The following is a 6,480-nucleotide window of genomic DNA, read 5'->3' on the forward strand; positions in this document are numbered from 1 at the left end:
TTGGAACTGGACACCCATCCAGTACCTCCAAGCTTCTTCAAGATCAAGAAAAGAAATGCGCACAACACCCAGAGAGTGAAGCATAAACCAACTAGTCTCCCACTAACCGTAAGCTTATAGTTTTCACGAATTGATCTCCTTATGTACAAACTCAATTAGTTGATAATAACTGATCCAAGCCAAAACTCGAATCTATATATTAAATGACCTGTGACTCATCAGCTGAAGACCTCTCCAAAGATAACACATCGGCAATGAAGTACGTAACCGTCGAAACTGATCTGATTTGAGATGGGCTCTCTTCTATCTGTCTTGGATGCGGATCTCTTTCAGGATGATTCCCAAGATTTGGATGCCTCACCACTCCCAGGTGGAGCAAGCGGTACAACCTCCCCATTATTTTCCATTGGTCCATCGTTTCTTTATTTCCACTTCTTCGGCCCTTCAGAAGATGGCGGGCCCGACCAATAACACCAATATGTACCGTCACCCCCTCAGTCTTCAGTGCGCACCAGCTCAGACATTAGCATCTTGCGTGGGAATGGGAGTGAGACGGAGGAGTCAGATCAGGGTGAAGTTTACATCACAGTCGCACAGTACCGACAGCAGTGGAAGGTACAACAGAGGACTGATGTAACTGGAAGGTAAGCCTGGGCCCAAGCATGAATGAAGAGAGCTGGGTAAACAGTTCATTTACCCAGTCCTTAACATAAGGGTATTGCGGTTACACCAGTAGATCATAGATACATGAACTACCAGCCAAGGAACACTGATTCATGGCACAGGTTATGAAGGCAGCCATATGTGCGTTTATAGTGCAAGGATTGAGTTTTCTGTGATCTACTATCGAGCATGCATATACTTAATATATACTTAATATACGTAATGAATACTTAATATCAATGTTCATTCAGGAAGTGGAACCTGACAAAATATCTGCAGAAGCATGGAGAGTAGAGGCAATGGATAAGATAATCATTGAGAGGGAGAGGTACTGGAAAGGTTGGCTAAGCTTAGGTTCGATAAGACACCTGGTCTAGATGATTAGATTCCCAGGCTGGTATTGGAAATGGGGATGGTTGTAATGGAAGGGATTGCTATAATCTTCAATTATTCCCTGCAAATGGGGAAGGGGGAGGTGCCAGATGATTAAAGAGTGGCAAATATAAAGACAGCCATCACAACTACAGGCCAGGTAACTTAACATCAGTGATGGGTAAGGTTTTACAAACAATATCAGGGGGGAAGATCTACACACACTTGGAGAGGTTCTAATTAATTAAGGATAGCCAACAGAAATTTGTAAAATGCAGATTTTACTTGGCTAATTGAATTACTTTTTTTGATTAAAAAACGGAGAACGTTGATGAAGGAAGTGTGGTTGCTGTTGTTTATATGGATTTGAAGAAAACGTTTGCGTTTGATAATGCACCACATAAAGGTTGGTGAACAAAATTGAGGTTCACGGAATAGGAGGGTCAGTGTTCAATTGGACCAAACATTGGCGTCAGGAAAGAAAACACCGACCTCATAGTAAATGATTGTTTTTCAGACTGGAGAGTGGTCGACAGTGATGTTCCCCAAGAGTCAGTGGGGAGCAATATTTTCCTGTTTTGATATATATATTATTCGGATCTTAGAATACAGAGTAGAATCTCAGAATCTGCCTACGGCACCAAACTTGAAGAGATGGTAAATCGTGAGGATGATATGAACCGCATGCAGCAGGACATAGATAGGCTAGCAGAATGGGCAGACAGGTGACAGATGGAATTCAAGACTGACAAGTGTTAGTTGATGCATTTTGGCAGAAGGAATAGGGAGAGTCAATATATACTTAATGACACAGTTCTAAAGAGTAACCTGTGGGTTCATGTGCATCGATCTTTGAAAGTAGCAGAACATATTGAGAGAGTTGTCAGTTAAGCAGATGGGATGTCAGGCTTCCTGAACAGAGGCATTGAGTAAAAAAGCAGGGATGTTATGCTGAACCTTTAGAAAGCTCTTTTTAGGCTCCAACTGGAACATTGTGTCCAATTCTGGTCAGTACACCTCAGGAAGGATGTGACAGTTTTTGAGAGGATGCAGAGGAGATTGACCATTTTGGTTGCAGGGATGGAGGATGTTAGTTATAAGGTCAGGTTGGAAAAGGTGGGCTGTTCTCCTTCGAAAAACGAAATTGAGGGGAGACTATTCGAAATGTATAAGGTTATGACAGGCTTAGATAAGTTAAACAAGGAAAAACTGTCCCCAACAACTAATGGTACAAGGACGAGGGGACACAGATCGAAGGTTTTGGGCAAGAGATACAGGCCAAATATGAATAGGACTTTTTTTTACGCAGTGGGTGGTAATGATCTGGATCCTGCTGGGGCCACTGCTGTTTGTCATTTTTATAAATGACCTGGATGAGGGTGTAGAAGGGTGGGTTAGTAAATTTGCGGATGACACGAAGGTCGGTGGAGTGGTGGATAGAGTCGAAGGGTGTTGTAGGGTACAGAGGGACATAGACAGGCTGCAGAGCTGGGTTGAGAGATGGCAAATGGAGTTTAATGCGGAGACGTGTGAGGTGATTCACTTTGGAAGGAGTAACAGCAATGCAGAGTACTGGGAAGATTCTTGGTAGTGTAGATGAGCAGAGAGATCTTGGTGTCCAGGTACATAAATCCCTGAAAGTTGCTACCCAGGTTAATAGGGCTGTTAAGAAGGCATATGGTGTGTTAGCTTTTATTAGTAGGGGGATCGAGTTTCGGAGCCACGAGGTCATGATGCAGCTGTACAAAACTCTGGTGAGGCCGCACCTTGAGTATTGCGTGCAGTTCTGGTCACCGCATTATAGGAAGGATGTGGAAGCTTTGGAAAGGGTGCAGTGGAGATTTACTAGGATGTTGCCTGGTATGGACGGAAGGTCTTACGAGGAAAGGCTGAGGGACTTGGGGTTGTTTTCTTTAGAGAGAAGGAGGAGGAGAGGTGACTTAATAGAGACATACAATATAATCAGAGGGTTAGATAGGATGGATAGTGAGAGCCTTTTTCCTCGGATGATGATGGCAAACACGAGGGGATATAGCTTTAAGTTGAGGGGTGAAAGATATAGGACAGATGTCAGAGGTAGTTTCTTTACGCAGAGAGTAGTAGGGGCGTGGAACGCCCTGCTTGCAACAGTAGTAGACTCGCCAATTTTAAGGGCATTTAAGTGGTCATTGGATAGACATATGGATGAAAATGGAATAGTGTAGGTCAGATGGTCGGCGCAACATCGAGGGCCAAAGGGCCTGCACTGCGCTGTAATGTTCTAATGTTCTAATCCTGCTTCCCACAAGGGTGGTGGAAGCAAAGGAAATCAATGACTTTAAATTGAAATTGTGCAGCAACGTACAGGAAATAAACTTGCAAGGCTATGGGGATTGAGTGCGAGGAGTGGGAATGACTGGATAGCTCCTGCAGAAGCAACATGGATGCGATGAGCCGATAGACCATCTTTAAACTGCTTCACTCTCTGTGCTACGTTTAATACACTCCTTAAAACCTCCCTCTTTCATCATGCTTTTGGTCATTCGCTCTAATATCTCCTTTGGTCATTTGATCTAAATATCCCCCTTCTTAATGCCACATTTTCGTTGGTGCCGTGGCGCAGTGGTTAGCACCGCAGCCTCACAGCTCCAGCGACCAGGGTTCAATTCTGGGTACTGCCTGTGCGGAGTTTGCACGTTCTCCCTGTGACTGCGTGGATTTCGCAGGGTGCTCCGGTTTCCTCCCACAGCCAAAGACTTGCAGGCTGATAGTTAAATTAGCCATTATAAATTGCTCCTAGTAAAGGTAGGTGGTAGGGTAATTGAGGGAAGGTGGGGATGTGGTGGGAATATGGGATTAATGTAGGATTACCATAAAAGGGTGGTCGATGTTCGGCACAGACTCGGTGGGCTGAGGGACCTGTTTCAGTGCTGTACCTCTAAATAAATAAAATAAAAATAAAAATGCTCCTGTGAAGTGCCTGGGGACATTTTACTACCTTAAAACTACTGTATAAATAAAAGCCAGTGTACTGTGCAATGGCTGCTCCGGACTTGTCTTCTGATGACGCCTGTAATTCCACTGAATTCCAATTTGACATGTGTTAGTTTTTCCCCACTGCCTTGCCCAAGTAAATGTTCTTCATATGGGATCCTTAGAAATGCGTGGTTGCAGGCTGTTCAACTACGTATGGATTTACTGCTCATTTTGCATCTGAAACCCACACATGACCACCTACTGTGCTGCAAGGCTTGTATCACATGATCTGTTTCGCCAGTGTCGAAGATGTGTAAACTGCAAGCTGTTGGTTGTGGGATCAATATGAGGGTATCGCATTTGGGTTGGTGTCTACACCGTGACAGGCATATCACCAGTACCCAGCGACCCCACGTCGGGCATCCACTTCTCCACTTAGAGTACTGTACATGTGCTGAGGGTAGAGAGACGTTGGGGTGGGTTCGGAGCGATGGTTGGGTGGTGGCTGCTGATGCAACTTACTTTGCTTTTAAAAGCCAGGAGCCTGCTTCTTTGTGAGTCAATTGGCTCACAACCGGAGGCCTGGACAGCTTATATCTCTCAGTGCAGTGGCCTTCTGTTCTAGCCTGCTGAGCTTGGGCAGCATCGCAGGGAGGCCAAACTCTGACCCTCTTGGCATCATTTGCTTTGAAAAGTATAGAACGTGGTTCAACTCCACTGTGTGAGCAAACTGTTCACCTCCAGAGTTGGTGTAACTGAACCAATCCAGTAGCTCCTATCAGAATTAGAGCCCAACTCTTGGCCATCATATTTGCTAGAGAGACAATGGTCGTATGCTGCAGCTGGTTTCTGTTCCAGATTCCGGACTGCATTCTGCCATGTTTTCCACTGGTGCCCATTTAGAAAAACAAACTATTATGAGGGATTGGGGATTAAATCGACCAAGTATTTTCAAACCCAAAGCAGCATATCCAAGGTCAACCATATGGAGACCACCGTATGTGCATTCAATGACGACCAGGCCAATGTGACCGATAAGGAAGCATATTTGGCGCTGGACCTGACCTCCAATAGGATGGCAAATGGAGTTTAATGCGGAAAAGGGTGAGGTGATTCACTTTGGAAGGAGTAACAGGAATGCAGAGTACTGGGCTAATGTGAAGATTATTGGTAGTGTAGATGTGCAGAGAGATCTTGGTGTCCAGGTACATAAATCCCTGAAAGTTGCCACCCAGGTTAATAGGGCTGTTAAGAAGGCATATGGTGTGTTAGCTTTCATTAGTAGGGGGATCGAGTTTCGGAGCCACGAGGTCATGCTGCAGCTGTACAAAACTCTGGTGAGACCGCACCTGGAGTATTGCGTGCAGTTCTGGTCACCGCATTATAGGAAGGATGTGGAAGCTTTGGAAAGCGTGCAGTGGAGATTTACTCGGATGTTGCCTGGTATGGAGGGAAGGCCTGACGAGGAAAGGCTGAGGGACTGAGGTTGTTATCGTTAGAGAGAAGGAGGAGGAGAGGTGACTTAATAGAGACATATAAGATAATCAGAGGGTTAGATAGGGTGGATAGTGAGAGTCTTTTTCCACGGATGGTGATGGCAAACACGAGGGGACATAGCTTTAAGTTGAGGGTGATAGATATAGGACAGATGTCAGAGGTAGTTTCTTTACTCAGAGAGTAGTAGGGGCATGGAACGCCCTGCCTGCAACAGTAGTAGACTCGCCAACTTTAAGGGAATTTAACTGGTCATTGGATAGACATATGGATGAAAATGGAATAGTTTAAGTCAGATGGTTTCACAGGTCGGCGCAACATCGAGGGCCGAAGGGCCTGTACTGCGCTGTAATGTTCTATGTTCTGCGTTCTATCTCAAAAACTGGGCCTGAATCCTCCAGTAAGGCATAGGGGATGTGAGATATGGGGAATATGTGACATCAAGAAACGTAAGACATGTGAGGTGTGAAATAAGGGGGATGTGCGATAAGAAGGAAGTGAGTTCAGGGGTTGTGAGATATGGGGGATGTGTGATAAGGGGGATGTGAGATAAGGGGGATGTGTGATCAGGGGGAAGTGAGATAAGGGGGATGTGTGATAAGGGGGCTGTGTAATAAGGGGATGTGAGATAAGGGGGATGTGTGATAAGGGGGATGTGTCATAAGGGGAAGTGAGATATTGGGGATGTGTGATAAGGGGGCTGTGTGATAAGGGAGATGTGAGATAATGGGGATGTGTGATTCGGGGGTTGTGTGTTCAGGGGGTTGTGCGATAAGGGGGATGTCTGATCGGGGGAAGTGTGATAAGGTGGAAGTGAGATAAGGGGGATGTGTGGAAAGCGGGTTGTGTGATAAGGGCGATGTGAGATAAGGGGAATGTGTGACAAAGGGGTTGCGTGTTAAGGGGATGGGAGATAAGGGGATGTGTGTAAGGGGGATGTGTGTAAGGGGGATGTGTGGGATAAGGGGGATGTGTGATAAGGGGGATGTGTGATAA

The sequence above is a fragment of the Heterodontus francisci genome, unplaced genomic scaffold, assembly GCF_036365525.1.
Source record: "Heterodontus francisci isolate sHetFra1 unplaced genomic scaffold, sHetFra1.hap1 HAP1_SCAFFOLD_214, whole genome shotgun sequence".
Classification (NCBI taxonomy): Eukaryota; Metazoa; Chordata; class Chondrichthyes; order Heterodontiformes; family Heterodontidae; genus Heterodontus; species Heterodontus francisci.